Here is a 26,701-nt window from a genome sequence, read left to right on the forward strand (position 1 = left end):
CTGAAATGACCAAAAACCCATGCAATGTGGCATCACCATCTAGGCCCCACAAGAAGAGCAGTTCTTCAAAACAATTACATCATCTTTTAAAATTCCAGTGCTAAAAATAGGCAGGAAGGATTCTGCACCCAGAGATGTCTTGAAGCAGTGCTGTTGTTAGCAGAGGGGTTGTACAGCAAGGTCCTGTCTGGAGAGAGGTTCACAAATATATAAGCATTACTCTTTCTAGGACTAAAAGCTGCCTGGGGACATGAATTTCTTTAAAAGAAATACTTTTCTGTCGCAGACATTTTTTCACAGAAATCCTTTCTTTCAGATTTCTGCATTTTCTGGGAAGCTGAGGGCCCCAGAAGAAGAATGTAAACAATTGTTATCAGCTGCTGTGGAATGCAACAGGGACACCTTGATTGGCTCATGTTTGTATGTTTATAATTAAGGGCCAATCATCAGTGCAAGCTAGGGAACTGAGTCCCTGGACACAACTTTGTTTGGGATTTCTTTCTTTTCTATTCTTAGCTTAGCAAGCATCTGCAACTTCTCTCTTTATTCTATTTAGTATAGTCATAATGTATTTTATATCATATATCAATAAATCCAGCCTTCTGATCAAGCAACAAGATTCACCGTCTCTCTCTCACCAGCAGCGACCCACTCAGGCGCAGTAACATCTGGTGACCCCTCGTGTCAGAGCAAAAATTAATTTGATAAGACCAGAGGAGCAAAATTGCTGCACTGGGTAAAAATCCTGTATGTGTAGCATTTGATGGTTGCTTTGAAGTGACCACAAAGAGAACCTTCTTCTGGAAAACCTTCAGGAAAGATGATGGAAAAGAGCAGCAGACCTGTGGAGCTGGCCAGAGCAAGCTGGACTCTTTCAAAAGGTACTGTGGGCTTTTCTATCCCTGATGAACCAGCCCTTCGTAGTCTGTGGCTGTTTGTATGGCAGACACATGCCTTGCCAGAAGAGATTCAATTCTCCCCTTCAGAGGAGAAACTTATAGCCCTCTGGAACCATTGGTCTAGAGAAGATGGTTGCTTTTTGTCAGAAACAGATCTCTATAAATTCTTTAGATGGGCAAAGCTTTTTGGGTTCTTTACTGATGTCCTGTACGCTTTAGATGCTTTTGTCTGGGAGTGCATGGACTCCATTTTCCAGTTCGTCTGGAGCCAGGGACATGTCCTGCCTTCTATCTACCCAGCATTTATAAAGCTTTTTCCAGTGCTGAAACGCAGAGCAGCTACCTTTCAATGGATTTCTAACTGTTATGGGCAGGGTCCCTTTCCACCGTCCCCGGTGGAGGATGACTTTGGGCTTTTCCCCCCGCCCTGCTTCGCGGCGGGGGGGGCTGAAACTTCGCTGGGCGAAGAAGTTTTTTTCACTCTTGCTCCGGAGCATGCTCAGATGGAGTTTTCTCCTTCCCCCCCTTCTCTCTCTCCGGGGGGATGGGAGTGGCCGCTCAAGCCAGCGCCGGCCTCTCAGACTCCGCCTTCAGACATGGGGGCGGCACCGGTCTCTGAGGTTTCTCCGGTCCTGCCAGCTCCGCCTCTCCAGGAGATCCCGTCTCCGCCTCTCCAGGCTGTCCCGCCCGCGGTTTCACCGGCCTCCCCGCCCCCTGAGCTGTTGCTAGGCAACGACGAGGATGCGTCTCCAGCTTCCGGCTCAGCGTCGGAGAAGGCAGAAGAGACAGCACTTCCTGTGCTTGAGCTGTTGCTAAGCAACAGCGATGCTCCGCCGCTTCTCCCGGCTCCGCTGCTGCCTGTGCCGTGCCTGCCGCCGCTTTCAGAGCCAAGGGACGCAGCAACAGCGTGTTCCCGCGCATCCCCGCCGCCTCAAGGCGAGACAGTTCCTGTTCAGGATGGGGCTGAAAACGGCGCTGAACCTGCGGGACCCTCCGAGCAGCCCGCGGCTGATCCCACTCTCAGCGCGGTTCCCTCCCCAGTTCCGGCCCCCCCCTCGCCGCTCGGACTGGCCGCTCCAGCGGCTCTGGCGTTGTCGGAGGCTCTGTCCTCCGTGTCGGCGTCAGAGACTGCCATGGCACCGGCGGCTGGTTCGAGCCCGGACCGTCCCGGACCGGCTGCCCCCGCAGCTGCCCCGGCCGGGGGTCTCTCCTTCGGTGGAGCGGGGGCTGCCCGCCAGCTGACTCTTGCGGCAGCCCGGCTGCCGGCTTTCAAGCTCGGTGGTTTGGGGGGTGGTGTTTCGGTTGCTGTCCCATGGAGGCTGCCGCCTCTCCTGCGTCCTAGTGGCATGGGGGGGCAGGTGCATCCCGAGAGCCCTGCCTCTGATCCCCAGCCCGGAGGGGATGGGGATGGTGATGCCACGGGGCGGATGAGAGACAAACCCGATGCAGTGCAGGGGAAGATGGCACAGCTGGAGGAGACCATAGCTGGTTTGCTGTGGGAAACAAACATCTCCAGACCCCAGATGGGATTGCTGGGGAAGGCTTCTATTTCCTCACTGCTGGCATGCCTCAGTGGTTTTGGGGAAAGGAAGCATCTCACTACCCGTGCTGCCACTGTGCTGGCAGCAGGGTTCAGGCCTGCGGGAATGCAGAGCCTCTGTCATGGGTTTGGCCTGGGCCATTGGGCTGAGAAAGTTTCTGGGCCAGGGCCAGCATTTGGCCTCCTGATGTTTCTGGGGGTTGTGGTCTATCCGACAGGCCCTGGTCCCCCTTTGTGAGCCAGTTTTGGGGTTCCTGGTCCAGCATGGGCCAGGGCCCCCAGGGCCTTTACTTCTCTGGCACTGCTCTGCTCGGCTGCTGCTCTTTTGCTTCTCGATCAAAAAAAAAAAAAAAAAAAAAAAAAAAAAAAAAAAAAAAAATAAAAAAAATTTTAAATTAAATAAAAAAGATTGAAAATAGCGGGCAGCAGCTCTGAAGCACTGAAGCATTGAAGGGTCAGAAAAGGACGTTCCAAAGTTGTTCAAATTGTTTGAAATTGTTTGAAATTGTTGTAGGACTGTCAATGGGTTTTTTGATAACTATTGATAGGATTCTTTTTGCAGCAAGTTTGTTTTCAGGACCGAAAAGGACTCTCAGATGTCCAAAAGAAACAACTTCAGCTGATGGACTGTTCCTGAAACTCAGCTGCATGGACTTGAATTCTCTTTGCATTGTTTTTTGCATTTTCTTAGATTGTAGGATTGTTTTTAGTGATTTGTTAGTATTGTATATTTTACAGGTGAAGAAATTTCCTGTTCATTCCACATCAGCATTTTTCTTTTATTTTATACAATTTAGAAAGGTGAGATGTCGCAGACATTTTTTCACAGAAATCCTTTCTTTCAGATTTCTGCATTTTCTGGGAAGCTGAGGGCCCCAGAAGAAGAATGTAAACAATTGTTATCAGCTGCTGTGGAATGCAACAGGGACACCTTGATTGGCTCATGTTTGTATGTTTATAATTAAGGGCCAATCATCAGTGCAAGCTAGGGAACTGAGTCCCTGGACACAACTTTGTTTGGGATTTCTTTCTTTTCTATTCTTAGCTTAGCAAGCATCTGCAACTTCTCTCTTTATTCTATTTAGTATAGTCATAATGTATTTTATATCATATATCAATAAATCCAGCCTTCTGATCAAGCAACAAGATTCACCGTCTCTCTCTCACCAGCAGCGACCCACTCAGGCGCAGTAACACTTTTCCCATCTCCACTCTCTTTTTTATCCATCCTATCACCAAAGTGCCACATTTCTTCGTACCCTCCAAGATGCCCCAACAGTTGAGGCTGCCCTTATTATTTGGGTCAACTATTTGGGAGCTGGTGATCACAGCAGCCTGTGGGACATCACAGGGCATCTCTGCTGCTAGGGAATAAAGAACAGGTTAGTCTGGCTGTGTTTTCAAATGTCACAGCTAGCTGAAATCACAGCTATCGCTTAGGGAAACACTGTTTTCTCAGCCTACAACCATTTCCCTCAGCACTGTCATTTCATCATGTAAGGGTTACTGTGGGTGAACAGGGGAAGGTTCAGTAGTTCATTTTATTAGAGTATGAGAATTGAAATACCAATGTAAAAATCTTGTAAAATCTATCTTTTCCTCCTGTCTACCATTCTTGCTGTATTTTCCTCCTATTCCTTGATGGCAAACTCTCTCCCCACTGATCTCCTCTGCCAGCATTTTTCTAAGATTCTGCCACTGAGTCCTGCAGTGTAGTGGGCTCATCAAACCCCCTGTACATCTCAACACATGATGAACAATGAAGTCAACACCCTTTCCATGCCATTCATGCCATCAGCAGGCCAGGGAGCCTTTCTCAGGGTACAAGGTGTTGTGAGACACTGCTGAATGCCAGCTCAAGGACCTGGAGGGATGTTTTTCCAAAACTCAACAGGCACACACTGCACAAGTGAGATTGCTGTCTCCTGGCTTGCCCCAGCTTGGGTATGGGGACACAGGAATGGAAGAATAATTGCTGGAGGAGAGGAATTGCCTGTTGCAGAGTTGGAGCAATTCCTCTTCCACTCCTTTTCCTCCTGCCCCAATCTGCATACCTCAAGGAAACCCTACACACATAGCAAAACGCCCCACATTCACAATATCTTCTGTCCAGCTTCAGAGGCACTTGAGCTCTTGGTTCAAAGGTGATACTGGGAGATTTTGCCAAACCCCTCATGTTTTGACCTGTGAGCCTTTTTTCTGCCAAGCAGAAAAAAAGTGCTTGTTCAAATATGTGAAGTTAGGTTGTACTGAGATGTCAGCTGAGGAATTTAACATTTAATTTTCATATTTGTCCAAGTTGTTACTTACCATTCATTTAAAGAAGCAGTACCAGTGGATCGCACCAGTGGATTCTGCACCAACATGTTGTAAGATCCAGCTCCTGTCACAAGGAAATTACCATCTAGACAGACAGAAGAAACATTATTATCCCATTGCAGACAGGGCATTCAAGCACAAACATGCCAGGGAATATGCCTGAGGACACCCAGAAAGACTACATCAGTCAAGTGAGCCTTCTTGGGGTATGAACAACACAAGCCCTTTACTTATTGCTGCTCCAGAAACTCTGTATCTTCTCCTAAATCAGCCTATTAATCCATCACCAGGAGCATCACAGGTGAAGAAGCTGTTGAAACCTATTTTGTTTTTGTTGTCTTTATTTATGTACATGAGGACAAGAGACTGAAGTCAATAAGAATCAACGAGATCAACATATCTGCTGTAGGAATGAATTACCTTTAAATATATATTTTAAAACAGATATTCTGCTTTCTTATACTCCTATTCACTGAAAATATGAATCTATCTGAAAAACAGAAAATTTACCTAACGATGGAAAAATGGGGAAATTCAGGTAAAAGTAAACAAGCCAGCTTGATAAGAAGTGCATGGTAAACAGACATTTCACTGAGAAGGAGACTTTTCAGATATTTTCATGACATATTGTTGCCACTTGAAATGTGGTGCCTTCTGGTGCTGTCTCAGAATATCTGGCAGAACATGTTGTATGTAATCAGACGCTATTTTTTCAATGTACAATTTTTTTAAATTCTGTCTTCTCTGATAAACATCGTGCAAGACAAATGTTCTACTTGCCAAATAATTTCTTTCAGAAAAACTGAACAAACACATCTCTAGGATTTTCTGTTCCTAGCAACTCCAGCTCCCATCTTTAAAAGTCTTAATGCAGAAAAGCAAAATCTTTAAGGTGCTTTGGCTCACTGTCAAAACTCCTACTAAAGGAAAGTATATTTAAAAGATATTTAAAAATAGTAGTAGTCACACAAAATCATAATGGAAAAAACTATAATAATAATAAATAAATTTGCCATTAAACATAAATATATCTTTCTATTACATAGAATAAACAGTCACATTGAGCAGCTTACACTTGGGAGCTCACTGAAGTGTGGGCATTCACCACTCACCAAACTCACTCATGTTCTTAAAACACCACTTGCCTTTACTACTTTGTAGTAAATCAATGCTAATGAGAAATATTCCAGTTAACTCTGACCCAACTAAATAATTTCTTGGCTCCCCAGACAGAACTTTTGCGTGGACATTCTCCAAAATCATTGTCAAGACTACGGCCTGAGTTTAACGAGTGACATCTCAAAAAGCACAAAGGACAAAAAGGAAAGTGGTGAAAACGAAAATCAGCAGAGACAATGTTAAATAACACCTTCCGTGGTGACAAGAGAGCTGGCAAGATACCCAACCCCAATGTCAGCCCGTCTTCCCTGGTTACAGGGAAACCAGCAGCTTTTTCTCACATTATCACATTGGCGGGAGCCGGGTGGGGAAGTGCAGAAAGTGACCTGCAGTTTTCCTGGGTCTGGCATCAAGTCTAGTGTGTAAGATTTGCACTTCAGGACAGCTCAGAAGATGCAAGGAAACATTTGCCTACTTGGCTCCCGGCAAATAAAAACACTGAAGTTCTTGCCTGAGCACTGCCTGCTAACAAGGAATGTGGTGAAACAGGAGTGGATCGGGAGACAAGAATTCTTGCACACCTTTTTCTTCTGACCATGCTCCTGTTAACATTCCTTGTCCTATTCTAGGTGACCCCATGGAGCTGCTGTCCAGGCCTTCTCCTAGTGCTGAGCTGGGCCACAGGCAGAATGAGAGGCTCATGTGGTGGCCAAGGCAGAGTGAGCTGGCTCTGTCTGAACAGCCTTTGCTTGGGGGAAGGCATTGAGTTTCTCAAGCTCTTCGTGGCCCTCGTCAGCCACCCTCTAAATCCTGCAGCCATCATCCAAACCAGAGGACTCACTGAAGCATCCAAGACACTTCTCTCCACAGGTTCCCCTTCACAACAATCCCATTATCCCATTCAGACCCCACCCCAGAGCAGCTCCAACTCCATAACCCTCGAGGACTGCCAGTCAGCGGTGAGCCTGCTGATGGACCAACCCACACACATTTGCAGATATCCTGGCAGCCTGCCCCAGGAGGCCTTGTGGCATCTGTGTTTCCCTCTCCTCCACCATCAGGTTCAAAGACGTCCAAACCTTCTTCCCAAGCAGGATCATTCACAGCATGGAGTGGAAGAGGCTGCGAGCCCTCTGTGCTGCTGGTGGTGAAGCCATGCTGGCACAACAGAGGGAACAGGGCTAGTTTAGCCACGTGCTATGAAATACTGTGAATAAATGGAATGTGCTTTTTTCGTTGACTACAATATGGCAGGTCCTGATTGACAGACTAGACACAAATGTGCAAACTGCACAGGCTGCACAAACAGTGCAGCCCTGATGGCTGTTGTGTCCTACACAGCTTCTGCAAGGAACTGCATGAGCCTTTCCATCTGGACCGAGCAAGGACTGCTTCTTCAGCAGCTTTATGCTCATCCTCTGCAGTCTGTGGGTAGGTGGAGAAGCCAGAGGACCCTCTGTGTCTGACCATGCCTCCATTAGCAGGGGCAGCTGAGCAGGGTAGGGCGGAGTTCAATGACTTTTCCATCCCATTCATTTTCCAGAGGAAAGGTTTAGGTGTGCCTGCTTTACCCTCCCTCCCCAGGCCACCTCAATCTGTGCTTCTGAGGAAGCATGGCTTCTCTGACTGTGTCTGTGCTGGCCCTCTGTGTCTCTTTTGACCTTTTGAGCATTCTGGCATGCAGCTCTGACTGCTGCCTCCACAACCCTCAGGAAACATCACGGGCTGAGGGCTACGTGTTTCGCTGGAGAGAAGCATGGCTGACAAGTGGCTGTGCCAGGCAGCTCAGCAAAGGGGGGAGGATGAGGAGAGATTTGCTTGCTGTCTGCTTCCTGGGAGGCAGTGGAGAGAAGGGCAGAAGGAATAAGGCTGTGCAAGCAGCTCGTATGGATGGGGGAGGAAGAGCTGATGAGGGCTAGAAAGGCAAGGAAAGGAACCAGCTGGTTGGATCACACAGGACAAAAAAAGCACCTTTCACCAAGTAAATCCTTCCTCCCTCCTGTCCACAGTGGCACAAGCCCTTCTATCCTGTCCCATTTTCTATCTTTTTTGTCTCTAGAGAAACTGGCCATTTCCCCTTTTACCAAGGCTTTTGGCCAACCACTCTACTCATGGAGTGGCTGTGCCTGCTGAAGCTCACAAAAAGCCACCTGCAGCCCAGGTGGCTTTAAGCCTCTCCATGGTGTGGAGAGGAGCCTCCCAAAAGGTCACCATGTGTACAGAGCCTGCTGCCATTTTGTGCCCTTCAGCCCACACCTAAAGAGCACTCTGAAGGGAGGAGGACACAACAGACATTATCCATCATCCTCCCTTCTGCTCCCTGAACAGGCCCACCTGGCACTTCTTGGGAACACAACCAGTGGAGCAAGGAACTATCCTGGCAGAAAATGCAATTTGTACCCCGTGACAATTGCTCCACAGTGCTGCTGTGAGGGAATTACAGACCAAGGACACGGTGGTGGTACAGCCCTGGGATCAGAGAGAGCAGCAGAGTCCTGATCACAGCTTGGCACCACACCAGGCCACAGCACAGCCAAGCCAAGGACTGCCAGGTTAGCTGTCCCCACAGGGGCTGGGAGCAGATGAGTGTGTGCCTTCAGCCACAGCCCACAGCAGTGAGGATCCTTGTCTGGCTGTGGCCAAGGAGCCTCCTGCATGGCAGGACAGGGCCCAAGGCAGGAGGGAGCAAACCCAGCTTGCTCCTCGACAGAATCCCATCACCAGAAGCTGTTTGATGATGCAGCCAGAAGGTCTGGTCTGTTCATTGTTCAGATTTTCATTTTCTTTGGATTTACCTGATAGAAATTCATATTAGTACTGGCATTAAGATTTTTTACACTTAGGGCCAAAATTATTAAAAGGCTTTGGCTTCCAAATACTTTCATTAAGCCATGCCTTCGAATTTGCTGAAAATGCTTCTTGCTTTGTTGAAAGCAAGATTTCACACTACATGTTTGACCAAATTTCTTTGCGATTCCCACTCTCAGAAAAGTAAAATAATTTCTCATTTCATTGTAGGAAGTCACAAAAACAAACCTGTCATTCATCCATGCCCTACGGGCTTTTTGATTCTTCTTTTGGCACTTGCCTTCGTATTGGAGAATCTTCATAGATAATCATAATGAAGTGTAAATGCTTTTCAGTGTAGGAAGTAAAAGATAGTCCTTTTTTTTCCCCAGAAAAAAATGTCTAATATTGACAAAATCTCAGTTTTGGTTTTGACCTTTTAGTGTGATGCTATGTCTGAGCATGGATTCATCCTCACCACTTCTTGCTTTCATGTCAGTCTGTATTTAATGAGAGGCACAGTGAAAGGACCACTTTTTCTGGCCATGTGGGAATGGACTGCCCACAGTTATAGACATTACATCCAAAGCAGCACGATTGTATTATTTTTGTGTCTCAATATATAAAAAAGCTGCCCTAGGGATAACAGGCAGGTCTAAGTAATATACACATAACATAAAGGCTCCTGCTGTGTATTTTCGACACCCCTTAACAGTGAGAATTAAGATCTGGCTCCCATCTCTCAGCTGATAACATCAAGACAGGCTGCAGTGACTGCACAGAGCCTTTCTGAAATCAAATTGGTCTCTGTGCAAGCACAGCAGGTCACATGGGGACTGTCAGACAAGAACAGTTTAGAAGTGCAGCATGCATAGAAACAAGCCCTGTTTCCTGCCCAGGTGAAGCTGTACAGTGGTCTCTGACTCTATTCTGTGACACAGGGACAAGCTTTTGCTGGGGACAGGGACAGCAGCTGCCACCAGCAGCTCACAGCCATGCAAAGAGGTAATCTCTGGGGGAAGAAAACCCAGCCGTCACACAATAATTAATCTTGCATTCCACTTGAGATCTCTCCCACACAAATGGGGGAAGGTGTGTCATGATTCAGATCACTGCCAAAATAGCACGGCGTGGCATTTTGCAGTTTAATTGTTTCAACAGATCATTTATTCTTTCTGTAAGAGTGAGCTTGACTGGAGCTCTCATCCTTGGAACACCAGGGTGAACTTCATCAGGTGCAGTTTACTTTTCCTGAGTGACTAACAAGACCCTGTGGGAAGTACAGCAGACTGCACACCCCTTAGCAGAAACTGATGCTCAGGAATTTCACCTGAACACGAGGGAGAGCCTCTTCACTGAGCAGTGACCGAGCACTTACCAGGCTGCACAGAGAGGGTGGGGAGTGTCCCTCAAGGGAGATACTCCAGAACCATCTGGACACAGTCCTGTGCCATGGCATGACCCTGTTGGAACAGAGAGGTTGGATGAGATGATCCCCCTGTGGTCCATTCAGAGATCCATTCTGTGATTCTGTGAACATAGTAATTTCTTCGGTTAATGTGGTTTATTTTTCCCTAGAAATGCCAGAAGTGGCTTCTTGTTGTTGTAGTTTTAGTTCAGCACTTACATATTAGGGACTTAGTAAGTATTTTAAAGTAGGTTTGTAATAATTTCATAAAACCTTTGTAAAATCTCAATGCATTCAGCATATACTTTTATACGTCACTCTGGCTTTCTCAGAAATAAAAATTAAGGCAGTGAATCCCTAGTTAGACAATTAAAACACTGGATACTGAAATGCATTTCAGAGAAATATATGAGGGCACAAGTGTGACTACCAACAAGCTCTTGGGTTCTCTAACCATCCAACTACCATATTGAGAGAAAAATACACAGATATAGGAAGTCAGTTGTAGAAACAAAACAGAGTAAGGGGCTACAGTTTCCCTGTTTATTCCCCACTGGATGATAAAGATGTATTTGTATAATTCCCTGGCCCAGTAGATTGAGATTAAGATGAATTTGATTTGATCTCACTGCAGGGTTCCTGAGCTTGAAGTATGCATGGTGAGGTAAGCAAAGCACTCAGCAATTCACCCCAAGAGTGCCATCTTATCTATCCCTTTTTAAGGGATTAATGCAACACTGGCTGAAATTGGTGAGGTTTTTAAGAGTTATGCAGAGTTCATAAGAGTTGTAGCTATCAAGCATGACAGAAAAAAAGGGCTGTGCAGCCACTATGGAGGCTACATGAAGAAACAGGAAATAGATCTGCTTTTTAAGTGCCCTAGTGTTTATCTGCAGGCAATCTCTGAGTGCACACCAAACACGTTAGTTCTTCATAACTCATAAACTGAGGCAATTCCATTTCACCTTTACACGGAGATGGCCTTGTTCTCCAGGAGGGAGAGCCACAGGGCACAGGCAGATCTCTGCAAGGCAGCAGGGTCACTGGCCTTATCTTAGTCATGGAAATGGCACGTGAGCTGGGACAGAGTCCCCAGGACCTTCCCTGATGCTGCCACAGAGGCTTATTGCCATGGCTGAGGTGTTCCAGCTTTCAGAAGCTTTCTTCACACTCCACTGCTGCAATGGAATGTTTGGATTTAATTCCTTACTACTAATAAAATAATATTTATAAATATAGGTACTTAAGACAGGAGGTAATCTGTGATCCAGCAACCAATATTTATGTTGGTTTTTTATATTTTTAAAAGCCAAGCTTAGAAGAAATGAAGCACAAGGGCTGCAATTCAATCCATACATCCTTAGGGAGCAAATCTTCCTGAATTTTTCAGCTCCAGACACCTGCCCAGAAGGCAGTTTGCACTAGTTACTAGTGAACTTTAACCTTCCTTAAATAACACATATAAGAAATACCAGCAACAACACAAATAATGCTCTCCCCTTCATCCCCCTCAGTAGCTGAAACAAAAATTAGTAGAATGAGAAAAGCAAATAAACCCACCAGACATATGATGATGCTGAGCAAACATGAAAGCTGAGCTGCAGCCTGGTTTGCAACACCAGCCCTTGACTTCCACTTGGAGCAGCCAGCCTTGAAACAGCCAGCCATGACTCCACTGGTGTACACATCAGGGATAAACAGTAGATTCACTTACAGAGAAGTTGCTGTGACAGTGATTTATCCAATAAAAAGCAGCTCACATTCACCCCATCACAAACCCCTAGTAAATAGGTTCTATTTATCTCTCCACCTACTTCTTATTCCAGTTTTTCTCAGTGCTCATTATTCTCTCAGCAGTCACAGCATCTGAAGTGTTGCTTCACCACCACTCATTTCCTCAGTTCAAACCTCACCAGAGAACTCCCCCAGTAGGAAAGCTTGATCCCCACTCAATAGGATTGTTTCTAAACTCCCTCCATGGGCTCCCAAACCCCTCACAGCAATTCCTTGCCTTGCCCTAGGCTGGTCACAGTGGATCCCTAATAGTAAATCATCTTTCCATTCACACTGTCTTGGAGTCCCTTCTTTCAAGGAATTCCTTTGCTGGTCTCTTTCCCTTGTGTTCGTGTTTCCCAGCTTCAGTGACTGACACAATCTCACTTCCGTCATTGCTGCCATTTCCCTCTTTCTTTCCATAAAGCTTTCCTGAGCAACTCTTCCAACTCAAACCCCCAACTCAAACTCTTTGCCATCATCTCCTTTCTTCAGCTACAATGTGCTAAACTCAAGATTTTGTTCAAGCACGTTGGAGACAGAATTACAGTTCATGGAAGGCTTTTTAGATCATAAATGTCTTAAATCAGAGGTCATGGATCAGGCTAATACAGTATCTATTAAATGTGCCCTCAAGCTGTGTTTGATGCATTTGTAAAAGCAGAAATAGCAGTAACAGCAAGGAAAGGAGCAATTGCTGAGAATTTCCAAGAGCTGTAGCACATGCCAGGCACAAAAGAAGGAGATGACAGTAATCAAGGTTAGACCCCTCTGTCAGAATTGTCTACTTGCCCCTCATACCAGGATTTTGCACTGAGTTCTCCGGATGCTCATCACCTCTAAGAGGACAAAATGAAACCCCATTGTCCCACAGGTTAAGGTGAATAGCTGGTAGGTGTGCTGAGAACATCATCTGACAGTTGTTGTTTCCCCTAGGTAAAGAGAAGGAAAAGGTTTGTGCATCAGAAAAGCATGGGAGTGGCTTGAGGCTTCTCCTTGGACACTGTTAATCACACATAATCCTTACCTTAGAACCTTCCCTTAGGCACTGTCAAACAGAGAAAGAAAGAACGGGATTTAAAAGCTCAGGACATCATTAAAAGCATGGTTAAGGGCCAAATTAAAGGAGGAGAGCAATGGAGGAAGGTATTGGAAGGTGAGAAATAGTATCAAAGGTTAAACTAATTTTAAGTTTAAAAAACCCCAAACAACAGAGAGTGGGAAGCTAGTGAACATGAATAAAAACAGAGCTGAAAACCTCTGAACATCAAAATATTCCAATATACAATATCAGATCATTCCTATCATGTACATACTGGGAATAAAGCCAAGAGACTGGAGCAAAGGAAATGGAAGAATATGAAGGAGAGAAGGAAGTCTAGAAGTATCCATTTCAATATTGAACCACTTCACAGCTTTCCCAGTTTCACTAAAATAGATCATTACAAGCAAGAAGCTTTTTCCAGAGGGAAGCAAATTAATAAAAAAAATTAAAATATTACCAGCTCTTGCTATAAATGATACTTGTCTCTGTGCCCAGATATTTTGCCTTTGGGAGCAAAGCAGGTTTTTTCCCTCCATCTGCTGTTATTGGAGAGATTTTACAATATTTCCTCATGCTGCCTCCCCATGGTTCCAGAGCATAACTAGGGGTAGACTGGGGCTATGGATAGATCATGACAAATTTTACAGAGAGGAATAAGAGATGATAAATCTGGTTCTAAAAAGTTAGCTGTCAAGGTCATCTGCTGACAGCTTCCATATGACTGCCAGATTACTGTTTGAGTTCAGGTACTGCCTAGGAATATCAGACAGAAACTAAGAGTCTATTTCTGAATACTACATAGAGATAATTAACAAAAATTACGCCACTTCTAATAAATTACACTTCTTCTAATGAACTCAAAAATGTAGACAAATCCTGTGCTCAGTCAGACAGTTTCAGTGCAGAAGCTCACAGTCTAGGAGTTGGTTCTGACACAGTGGAGAGGCTAAAGAGGAAAGAGTGAGAGGGGCAGGCAAGAAAATAGGCAACAAAAAAAGCAAATAAACAGGAAGCCAGGACTTTGAGGATGCAGCTCCTTATTTGCTCAGTCTCCATCTTCTAAAAGTTGTGACAAGGTTCCCCTCAATACATTTTGTTATAGAACCTTTTCGTCATTTCTGGTTTATTCTGTTCAGCTGTCACTCAAAAGTTAGATAATGGAAAGTAATATTAAAGGTTATGAGAAAAGCAGAGTAGAGTTCAAATTTTGAACAGACATGCAAGTGAGCCTTGTCCTTGCCTCTTCACTGGAGGAGAAAAGTGGGAACTAATACTTTACACCTCTGCTAAATACTCACCTGATGTAATGAGACCTGCACTAAATAAACTCTCAAGTCAACCACATTTAAGAAGTTCATTGGAATTTTCTGCTTTTTTAATGGAAGGATCTTCTAACTTTTGCAGATCATTCAGTATGAGATCTTACAGAGCTACAGACATGATATAATCTTCCCTAATTACCATCAGTCATTATTTCTTCAGTATTCATCATTGTTTTTCACACTCTGGTAGATGGCTTGTCCTCATTTTAATCAGTCAGCTCATCCCACGAGTCAGAATCTGTAAAAATGTCAAGTCAATACTTAATTCTGTTAAAGCTGAAATTGAAAACCTTATCTCATAAACCAAACTACATTTTGCAGTCTGGGCTCTGAGTCAAAGCCAGGTGGCGTGAGGGAAAGTTCAGAGAATCAGAAGAAATTCCTGGAACATCTTGTAAGCCAGTGACAATAAATTGTGTGTCTCACCAAATCCCACCCCAGGTAGATCCCTGCCGCCCAGCACTAGAGAACACTGTCACAGGCTCACCATTTCCAGTAAAGATAATTGTATTTTAGTGGGGACTGACTCTGCATCCATTAGTGGCCTGCTCAGTGCTGAAAGGCCTGATGGGTTGCTCAAGATATCTAGAATAGTGTATTATCACACAATTATTGGAAAAGCACCAGGCAGACTATCAAATGGTTTTCTCTCTCTAGTTTGTTTGTTTTTTTTTAATTAATACTGGAGAAGATGCTTTCCTGCATTTACCTGCAGCAAAATTCTGTAATCCTTAAACACACAGAAATCACAAAACAGAGAGAAATTAAAAGGATATATATAAAGGTGTCTTTAAACAACATTAGGTACCAAATCTACAAAGTTTTTCTAATTTTAGAGCTTCAAGAGGATACAATTTTTGTGATTTACAGGAAGAGAAGAGAAGGATAGAGACTTGTGTTCCTGCTCAGATGTTTGCTGGGAACTCAGTCTCCCAGCATGGTGACTTTTTACTTGATGGTTTAGATAGATGTACGATTGAATTTACAGCCAAATTACCTTCATAATATTAGTAAATGAGACTGTGCTGCTCTGCATTTATAGCCTTCTTGGAAATGTGAGATTCATCTGCCCTTTCAGAGACAGACATCAATGAACAGACTAACAACTCCAATGCAAACGTTTTCCAGTAAAAATAATTTTATCTATTTTTAGGTTCATATTATTTTACTTATTTTAGATGTAATCAAGCAGATGAAGTAAAACCATGGGGGTTTGAGCTGCTGAGAACCCTGAATTTTCTGTGAAAATTAAGCTGAAATAAGCCAGGTAAGAGGTATCCCTGGATAGGACCTGCTCAGGGACCTGCTCATCCTGAGAATGAGGAACATTTTGTGACTCCTCACAACATCCTAGGATGGCTTTAGGGGCACAGATAAGGAAAATGCAAATAAAACAAAACAAAAGAATCTGAGCTGGGAAACATAATAATTTCTCATCTGAATGGGTCCTACAGCAGAGCAAGTGCAGCCTTTAGAAGAGTCACCACTAAATGTGGGCACTCACCTCTCTGAGAAATGTCTCGTCCTCCAATCACTGTTGGGCCCCTAAACTACAAACTCAGGTCATGAACATGTGGGGAAAGATTGCTGTTAAAAATCACTTATTTTATTAAAGCAAAACCTAAAACATTAAGAAAGATCCATAGATTTATAAAAACCCTTAAAAGCATTTCTTAGGTATGGCTCTTTAGCTGTTAGCATGGACTTCATTAACTGAATTCCCAAACAGCCTTGAGGCATGACCAGAACAATATTGGCAAGATCTCCCACCCTGAGCAATTGGACATGAATTTTTTACTCCCTCAAACATAAATAAAACACAAAACTCTGTTGACTAAAACCCAAACCAACCCCTCCCTCATTTTTTACACATCACTTGCTCAACAGAAATAGGGTGGGGTTAAAGGGTCCCTGCAGTATGGGAAGGGGGATGCAGAGCTGCAACAGACAGGGGACAAAAGTCACTATTTTGTTATCCTCCTCGCTGGCAGCCACATCCCCACTGCCCCCTGTCCTGCCTGCAGCCCCACATCCCACTGGGACACTGCAGAGAGCAACCCCAGCTCAGAGCAGCCTGTGCCAGAGGGAGCTACAAGCACTCCTCTGCCTGAGAGCATCATTTTGGAGATTCTTTTGGAGTCTGGGAGAGGACAGAGGCAGTTTGAAATCACAGTTGCCTCTCCTGAGCAGTGAGATTCTGAGGAGATTTTTTCCCCTAAGTAGCTCAATTTCAAAGGACTTATAAGACCCATTTAAGAAAATGAGGAAGGCTCTTCACTGTTGTCCTTTTTGTCCTGCAATCCAGCAAATGGAACACAAATTAACCCCAACTTGTAACTTGCAATTATTTTGCACCTGTTTCTTTGGTGTGCTTCTCACAGAGGAAGCGAAAGTCCAGGCTGCCACCACCACACCAGGGCTGGTGAGAAGTTCTTGCAAACCTGCACTCCCACCATGCCTGCCATGATCCAGCTGGAGAATTCAGAGCTGCTGAGGGTTAAAGCACACTCCAGGGCACAGGCTTGGCTTGCTGCTGTTATCCAAACAAGCTGGCAGCAACTCCCTTCTCCACTGAGAAGAAAGGCTCCTGTGTTAGATTTGATAACTTCACCTTTCATCCAGTAAGTCTCCTCAATATGAAATGAAATGGGAATCCTGCACGATGGACTTAAAGCCATCAGCTTTTTGTTACTGGTTCAATGCTTTTAAAATTATGCAACAGAGTACCTGGGGAGTTCTGGGGAGTTCTTGGGCCTTAGGCACACCTGGGAAAGATTGGTTTCCAAGTCAGACTTCCAGCTTGATTTGTGTGCTGCTTTGATTCTCCTACTTTTACTGGTTTTGGTTTGTTTAGCCTTTTTTTGCAGTGCCTCCTCAAACAGTGAATTCTTCCACATTCAAGTTGACTTACACCATGCATTTATGGAGCCCAGTAAGACAAACTTCCATCCAGGTCTTGCTGAAACACAGGTAATAATCTAGTTTGAGTCTTGGTGGGGATATTTATACCTCACTAAATCAATGGGATTCAAACACTGACCTTATTAGTTTAATGGCTTTAGGAAATCAGTAAACTCCTCTTTGAGAGCTTGAAATAATCTCCAAAAATTACTTGAAATAATCTCCAAAATACAGCACACAAAGCCAAGCAGAAATGCAAGCCTAGCTGGAAACCTGAGCATGGCAGGAGGTTTTTGTGAGTCCTGCCTTTGTTCTTGGACACTCAGGCACACACATAATGCCAAGCAGGGGCATGGAGACAGAGGGGAGCTCACCCTGACCAAGCACAGCAGGGTAATAATGAAAAGCACCTTGGTGAGCAAAGGAGAGTGTAAGAGCTGTAAGAGCAAGGAGTGAGTCTTGGCTTTAGGGCCGAAGGAGGACTACTGGCCTCTCCAATGGACAGGATCTGCTCCCAGCAGCACCTCTTTCACCAGTTTCTCTTCAGTGAGACAATCAAGAAGACCCTGGATAGGCTTATTAGAGTCATATAAATTCTAACAATGCTTTTAAGTGCAGCAAGAAAAGAAATGTCAGGACAAATAAGCCAGGGAAGATACACATGTGCTGTATTCATCCCTAAGTGACAGAAAAGAACAGGTGGCACAAATCCCCAAACCCCACCATTTAGAAAGTTTTTCCCCTTTGATTACCCAATACACTGTGCCTTTTTTTTCTGCCTTTGCTGTATGATCAGGCAAAAAAAAAAAAAAAAGGAAACAATACTGACTTTTTGAAACTCTAAGGACCTAAAGCTCCCCACAAGCACAAAGGACCAAAGACCTGGGTTCACACAGCAATCCAGACCTGCAGAGACACTGTGTAATCCTGCTTCCTTTTTTCTCCTTAGCAGAACAGAAACTGCTCTTACATCCTGAAAGGCAGAGTCACCAAAGGGCGTGCTGGATGACCCAACAGACCTTTTGCATCTCTGATGTCTGTTTCAGTGCAAAGAATGCAGACCTGTGAATCACGACTCTGAGCTGAACAGGCAGTGACACAGCTGGAGCCAAAAGACCTCCAAACATTGCCACTCACCCAAGGCATTACTGTAGGCATATAATGAACAGAAAAAGCTGATGTGTTTGAGACAGAATCACAAACCAGTGTGTTTTCCAGCCTGATCCCTCCAGCAGCACGTTTCCCTACCCAGGTCTTTGGATTCTTTGGGCTAAAAACTGCGTGGGCAGGGGGTGGAAAAGAATCCAAACGTGGTACCTCTCAGGCAGGTGGAGGATCTGATTCACATTTAATCACTTGTAATAGCCTGCAGCCAGAAGGCCAGATGCTGTCATCTCCTCAGATCTCACAAGCCAAGCAGTGTAAGCTGGATCAATATTTGCAGTGGAAGGTCTCCAAGTGGCACCAAGGAGGGCAGGAAACGGTGCTGATGAGAGCTGGGCTGGACCCAGCACTGAGCCAGAGCTGCAGGATGAGGTTTGGGAGGAATTACTCAGGCAGGGTTGCCACTTCTCACACAGGGCTCCAAAGGGCAGCCCTGGTGACGAGGGCTCAAGAAAAGCACTTTCTTCTGGAAAGTGTTTCCTGATACTCTGGACAACGTCCAGCCTATACTATTGCATCCTCACTCCTTCCTGCAGCTGGAGACAACAAGGATTTGCCATCCCAGCAAAACCTCTGCAGGGCCCTGGGCTCTCTCTTCGTGTGCAGAAGCACAGTGATCTGCAGTTCCAGCTAACTTTGGAAAATTAACAGGCTGGGGTTACTGAACTTGCCCCAAAATCTTAGACTGATTTCAATGTCTAAGGATATGCTTAAGGAATGCATTGGTTTTCTTGAGCTGTTTTCTCCAGTTAAAAATAGTATTCAAATAGATAATTCTAAGTTTAAAATTAGGGTCTTTGCATATGCTTCAGCCCATTTTGTCTATTTTGGGAATGGACAAAGAATTTGAGACTGAAAAAATAAGTACAAGCAAAATACAGTTGTGTCCTTGTTACTGAAACAAACACCAAGTCATATATTCTCATTGTCATAAAAAAGACTGCATGGGGACAAAGAGACTCAATGCTACAGACTGCAGCAAAGATACCATTAATAAAATAAATCACATCATTCACCACCACAAGTGGTTCACTTTAAAGGCAAAACATAGGGAGAATAGGACTGTGTGTAGTTGGATGAAAGAGTACAATCTGTATCAGTGTACTGCACACATCAACGCTGCTCATACAATGAATAAAGAGGAAATGCAACACAGTCAAATACCTTTATTAATCTTCTGCACAATGACCTTCTGCTAAAGCCATATAGCCAATGGTCTACATGCTATATAGGCTATCAGATTGCTCCCCTATGAATAAATAAAATTCCACAGGAAAAAAAAATTGAGGATGAAAGCTCAATTATTGGTATCTTTTAAGGCTCATGGGCAAAAATTTCAATAAAACATAAGATGACTTGGAGCCAAAAAGGAGCACACTGAAGTTTTTCAGCATAACCAGCAAACTGATACTCCTCTTAATACCAATTCCAGCCAAATTTGACATACCACTTGAGATTATTTTTTTTTCTTCATGCAAATCAGCTGGCTGGAGGACAGAAACCCGAGCAAAGAGTCACATAGAGAGGAAAATGGGTACTATGAAAGAACAGGCAGACCAACAAGGACATAAATACTGACCTACCAGCCAACCCCTCCATACTCTACATTAGCCAAAATGCTACTGCTTGTCCAGAGAAACACAGAAAGAGAACTAGAAATTCTTATAAAAGCAGAAGGAAAAGCAGTGTGGATATGAGCATGTGAGGAAGGCACAAGTATATATAGGAAAGCTACATTAGCTCCGCTGTGAACAAAAAACTTGCTTTTCTCATGGAATTTTATGGTTGTGCTTTTCAACTGAGAAATCCACAGGCCAAACCCTTCATCCTGCAAGGGAAACTTGGTGTCAACACAAAGTGCAGGCTTAAATCAGACAGAGGTTCTAGCAAAGAGTGCCCAGAATCTGAGGAGACTTTGTGGTGCCAGCCATCCTGCAGCCCCCTCAGACAGCCTGTGACAGGGGCAGGGCTGGTCTGAAATGCACTGCATCACATCTTCCTGTAACACAAACAGCTCTCAGTATGTCTAAGGTTGATTTTTGGGCAAGAGAGGTTCTGAATTGGAGAAATGCAATAATCTCCCCAAATTAGTGCTGAGGTACAGACTGTGACTTACCCATCCATTTGGTTATTTACATGCTGGGAAATGTGTAAATAAATGCTTTCTAAATACTCACCAAACTCTCAGACTCACTCAGGTACAGTCAGAAAATAGTCAAAAGTCCAGAAGAGCTGCTTAGAAAGTGGGGTTAAATTGCCAAAAGATTAATTTGCTTGAAAATTTTACATTGAGTGTTGAAGGCAAAAGTAGAAGCTGAGGCAGAGTGTGCTCAGGAAAAGATGCCATCAATGAATTCTGTAGATGAGGATGAGCTCCATCAGGAGAGAGAACAGTGCAAACACAACCCATCTTCAGTGCCTTGGGTCTGGGACACCACAAGCACCCAGGCACTCTCCATTTCAGCTCCCACCACCAGCATGGCTCTGCTCCTCACCCAATTGCTTGGTTCTGGCACAGAGCTTGAGCAGGAGTGTTGGGATTTCCCACCCTAGAGCAAAGCCAGCCTGCTTGATGGAGCAGGAACTACCCTCTACAAAAGGAGAGGAACTACCCTCCACAAAATATGATAAATGTGGTTTAGCTGCACTGGCTCCAGATGAATTAGAAAAGTAAGGAATAATTAAAACTGAATTTAAATCAATAACGCAAAGAGCTATGACTACATGAATATATATATGGATATCAGATCTCCTACAAAGGGTCTGATTCAAAGTCCATAAGGAAAATTACTTCAAATAGCATCCTTCACAGCTGCATTCCCTTTCAGAGCACAGAAGAGGTGCATAGCTGTATTTAGGATCTCCAAGCAGAGAGCCCAGAAGCACAGTAAGAACTGAAGAGTTTTTATGCCAGCAGAAAGGTATACTTTCTTCTCCTCTCCTTTCTTCTTTACATGAACATCTTACACAGTGCCAAAAAAATAAAAAATAAAAAAGAGAAGGAAATGAAAAGAAAATGGATCAGTTGAAGCCTCCAGGGAAGATAACCTTCAAAGGAAATTTAGCGGAAAATTGAAGAAAATAGAAGCTGAGATTTCTCATGTACCTCATGGCTACAGAAATAGATAACTAGGAGGAAAGGCTGCAAGCAGCTTTGCTCCTTTTTGTGACAAGAGAGAAAGCCTCAGCCTGAGCCATATTCAATCAGTTCCAAAGGGAGAGAGATAACAAGGAGTTAGAAATACCCATGAATAGGTTTGAAGTCTACTGCTTCTGGACACACATCGTTGACAAGAACATGAAATCTCAGCACAGAAGAGAGACAGGGAATCAAGTGATCAACATGTGGCACACTTAGAAACTCACAGAAACACCCAAGCAAACTTTTAGAAGTTACCAGTGTTATCAAACCACCATGAGGCTTCCAGAAGCTTTTTCCTATAATTACAGGTATTTAGGTGAATGTGTAGAGAACTACTTCATCTCCAACCCAACACTCCTGAGACTGTGGCATATAAGTGCAGCTATACTAACAACCAAAATCTAACACTTCATCCCATCAACATGTTGTTGCCTGCATGGGGAAGGGAGAATCTAGAAAAGGAGAAAAAAAAAAACCCATGGGAAAAGTATGAGACAGAAACATCAACATTAATATCTCTATTTGCAATTAGGAGCAGTTCCAAGAGACAGGGGTTGTTTTGTTTTGGTTGGGGCTTGGTGTTCTCTTTGTTTTTTAGCAGGATACAGACTGAACATTGACTAAGCAGAGGGATCAGAGCAAGAATTCCAGGGCTCCCTTGGCTTTACTATCCTGAATTGGCAGCAGGGAAAAAGATCAGTGTTTTCTTTAAGGTTTCTTGGCTTAATTAATTTGCCTGTTGTGGCAGTGTGTCCCTGAAGTGCGAAAGTCTGCTGGAGGGAGAAGAAGGCACAGAAAGAAATGTGAGATTGTCTTCTTTAAAGTGAGGGAGAAGGGTTTAGCACAGCCCAGCAGAGGAGGTGCTGCTTGTATGTGCAGGGGAAATCCTTGCACCCATCTCCTCCTGAGGCCAAGCCATCCCACTGCTGGGCATCCTCTGGTATTTGCAGAATTAAAGATGATCCCAACAGCAGGAATCTCCACAAAGGGTAGCCATGGAAACAAGACACTCTTACCAAAAAAAAACCCAAAAAAACCCAAAAAAAACCAAAAAGGCTATTCTGTACCATTAAGGGATTGCTGGCTACACCTCATTTTCTCTCACACATTTCCCCTGCAAACAATTAAGCACCTGCAGTTTTAAGATGATGTTTGCAAATGACTTGAATCCTTCAAAGCAGCCTCATCACAGATAAGCACTGGGGAAAGAGTGGAAACTCTTCCAATTGCCCAGCTCCCTCCCATGGTTGCTGGCCTGTGATCAGCACTGGCGGTAGTCTTGCAAAACAAATAAATCTTTAAACAATAAGCTACAGATTAAAAGCCTGAGAGGATCCCCTGTGACCCATCCAGAAATAAGAGCATTACAGAGAGGGCTGGAGGCCGCTGGTGCAGAAAGTTGAGTCACTGGAGACACGAGTTCATATTTGATGCATGGGTAGAGGTGAAATGGGCTTCTGGCCCTCAGACACTTCAGGGATTTGTTCCAACTGCAGCACTTGCACTGTAGCTTTTTCCTGATGAGCCTAAGGACTGGAATAATGGATGTCCTGTAGGCAGAAACAACTGAGCTTCCACAGCAGCACTGTGTGCAGATTGCACTCAGTACCTGCTTTGTTTGCTGTCAGAAGCACCACGGGGTACCTGTCGTCCTTGGGTTTAAACACCAACTACACAAGTGAGAGCAGTGTAATGCTAGACCTGCCTGGGACCATTTCTGCCACTGGCCACTGAAAGATGTGCATTTCCCCTTCTCCTTATCTCTCTCAGACTCAGATAAAGTATGTGCATCTGCTGGCTGCCCTCCCTCCTGAGCACAACTGTACATTCCTTGGGACATCAGAGGAATACAAGCAGCACAAGGACATGCTGTAACCAAGAGCGAGTGTGCAAAGCAAGGTGTGCTACCCCTCACCCTGAAAACTCAGAAAGGGAAAACATGGACAGGCCTCTCTTAGCTGTCCTTGATGGGGAACCAGTTCCATGCCAGCATGATCAGAAAAGAAGCAGTCAGTGCAAAAATCAAAGGAGTCAGTTGCAGTCTTTTTGAAGCTGCTGTTGCTCCCAACAAGAGAAAACCACAATTCCTTTGGGCAGCAGCCATCCCTGCGCCAGCACCTGGCTCCCCTCAGAGGAGGAAAGGAGGAACTCAGAGCAGGAGGCCTCGAGCAACAGCGCTTCCCTTTCCTTCACGGCACAGGCAGTGCCCCTGTGCACAGCACAGCCCTTGGGGGAACTGACCATGGCCTTCCTGCACCCTGCTCAGAGCCCCAGCTGCACTCACCTGGTCAAAGAAGAATTATTTCATTCAAAATGCAGTAATATCTCAAAACCCACTGGCTATGACAAAAAAGGACACTGCCACAAGATTCCCACCTTCTATAAGGCATTGGAGCAGTAAATCCAGGTCCTTTCCCATTAAAAACAAAGCAAAAAACAAACCCGACAAAGTAGGTGCATGAAAGGATTTTCCCCTACGGCTGACACTGAATCTAAATTAAGCCAAATTGTTTTCGAAATTTGAAACCTCTGGTTTCTCCATAATTACAATGTTGTGAAATGAGCAGGAACGGCTAATATAAACCCACAGGGAAAATTACATTTAGTGACCCTATAATGATCCAGGATGAAGAAGATGCAATAAAGGAACCCACATCATTCAGTAATGAGTAAGAGCAGTAAGAAAAGAGGAAACTAAACTTAATGAATGTAAATAGGATTTTGATGTAGAACCTGCAGGCAAGAGTAGCCAACAGTTTTACTCCAGCAATGGTCTTAGCCATAAAACACTTCATTAGTGACAATCAACTTTCCCCATTTGCAGAATGTTCAGCAAAAAACTACTTAAAAAGTATTTTGCCTTTACAATATGCTGTGAAGAGGTCTTAATATCTATTAAAAATGAAACATTCTGATAAAAACTACTGTAAAAAATCATCTGATTTTAGAGTGGCTGCTTCCATCTACTTTTCCCTTACACTGCTGAACAGTCTTTCTGTTGACCATCAAAATTAAAACAATCTCACAGTGATAATGTGCTTTTTTTTTTTTTGTCTAAGCTTTTATTTTTATTTGTTAAGTGCTTAGAAAAAAACCCCAAATGAAAAGCAAACCACTTACACAGCTGATTATGGAAAATTACAGAATTACAGAATGTTAGAAGAAATTTCCCTTCCAACACACAATCTTCCCTTGTTTTTCTCACAATCCTTTGCTCCTTGCAGTTTGAGAATATCCCTGAGAGGAGGTAAAGGGAAGGCAAAAATCAGTTGAAGCCCTTATTGTGTGGCTCAGCTTATGTGGTGATAGCTGATGGCACAGCAAACCATGGTCAATACATGTCTAGCACATATTACAAACATACCATCCCTTTCTCCATAAAGCCTATCTGACAATCTGCATAAGATTCAAATCACAATTTTACAGTTGGCTTATATTTAACAAGTGTCCTGGCTAAAGCCCAGTGTGAGGAGTCCCTTTTGGGAAAGGTGGGTTCCCTCTCACTGACATAGTTTGCACAAATTAAACTGCAATTGCACATCACATTTGCACTGCACCAACTCTGATTCATGCTCATGCTGTGGCATGTAGAGACAAAAGCAGAGAATAAGCTTTAGCCTGCTCCAGCATCATTAAAGAATGCAGTAGTCTATACAGGCAAACTCTACCCTGCCTACTCAACACTCCTATCCTTCAGGATTAAATGTTTACTTGCCTCTAGAGTACAATTACATCTGGTATGAAAACTTGACACTCTATTCTAATAGCTTTATAAAATTTCTGAGAAGGGTGAGCATCATGGCAAGTCCATGAGAAACCCTTCTCCCACCTCTCAGGAGCTATGCATCCACCAGTGTTCTGAGCTGGTAGAAAACACTGATTGGTCAGAAAATAGGATTCCAAAGAATTTTCTAAAAATTCTAATTTTTAAAAATTGAGTCTTAGAAAAATTTGAATTCTTTATTAAAAGAGTCTTATGTTACAAAGAGTGTTATAGGCAGCAGACAAATAGATGATTGGCATTTTGATTGTGCATTAGAAGCTCCTCACTGATAAACAAGGAGTGTAAGACGTCCTGTACAAAAGTTTCTGCCTTTCTTATATTCAGAGCTGCCCACAGAAGTTAATAAATACCTCAGAGACTCATTTCATCTCTCAGCAATCTGCTAGATGAAGAATTGTGAAGCCATTTATCCTGCAAAATCCCATTAGTTTTTGATAAACTCTTTCAGACAAACGGTAATTTTGAGTGATTCACCTGAACGAAATAATGCGCCCACACTTTCAAAATGCCATTGGAGTGAGGTCAGGCAGAGAATGAGTCTGCCAGGGTAAATGACTGCATTTGTCTCCTGTCACACTCCTTCTCTTTCGGCACAAAAAGTACTTCCCTAAGATTACAATTTGACAGAGATCGAAAAAACTGATTGATTTTTAATTTTCAGGAAGTTTTCAAGAAATTTAGAGTAACAGACCCTTTTAAAAAGCTTCAGATGCTCTGAGAGTATGTGGGGCTGTGTGTGAATGGGGAAGTGCTCTCCCTGTGGGTTTTGGTGTAGGGGAACCAAGGAGCACCCTTGTTTCAGTTACATATTGCTACATTATGCACAGTTGTGAGCATTTGTGGAAGGAAGCACACAGTACCCGGGTTTCAAAATACAACACAGTCCTTGGCAGAGATCCCTAACCCCCTTGGAGGAGGGCTGCTAAGCTTTTATGTAGAAACAAGCTTCTGCAAATTTGCAAGAGGTGCAAGAGGTTTGTTGTAAGGATATCAGCTGAGGCCTGACCCTGAGACAGACAGGAATACCTGCTGCTCCAAGCATGGTTGGCACCTGCCTGTGGATTTTGCAATGAATGCACTAGAGGAAAAACCATCCCATTGCCCTCAGGTCCAGTCCTCCTTGTCCTGCCCCTGTGGGGAGCAACAGCCCAGCCTCTGCCAGCCCCAAACCTCTCATGCTCCAGGGTTCAAGATTCCATCTTGCTCATGCTTCCAAGAAGCTCTAACCGGGCTGTGACTGGGACGCCAGCAAACTTCCTCTTCACTTCAGACCAACTTCTAGGGAATGACAACCTTCCTTGTCTGCCTTTTCAATGATCTGATGTACTAGCCCCAAACCTAGCACTGACAAAACTTGAATTCACACTCAGTTACTGACATTGCAGCATGGCTGTGCATGAGGTGATACTTGATTGCATCCCAGCAGGGCAGAGATGGTCATCAGTCAGTTATTCCCAAGCTTAAATCCTGTTTTCATCACACAAATTCTGCATGGAAA

The sequence above is a fragment of the Melozone crissalis genome, unplaced genomic scaffold (genome assembly GCF_028551555.1).
Source record: "Melozone crissalis strain CALT ecotype California unplaced genomic scaffold, PUWL_Pcris_2 ptg000018l_1, whole genome shotgun sequence".
In the NCBI taxonomy this organism is placed as follows: domain Eukaryota; kingdom Metazoa; phylum Chordata; class Aves; order Passeriformes; family Passerellidae; genus Melozone; species Melozone crissalis.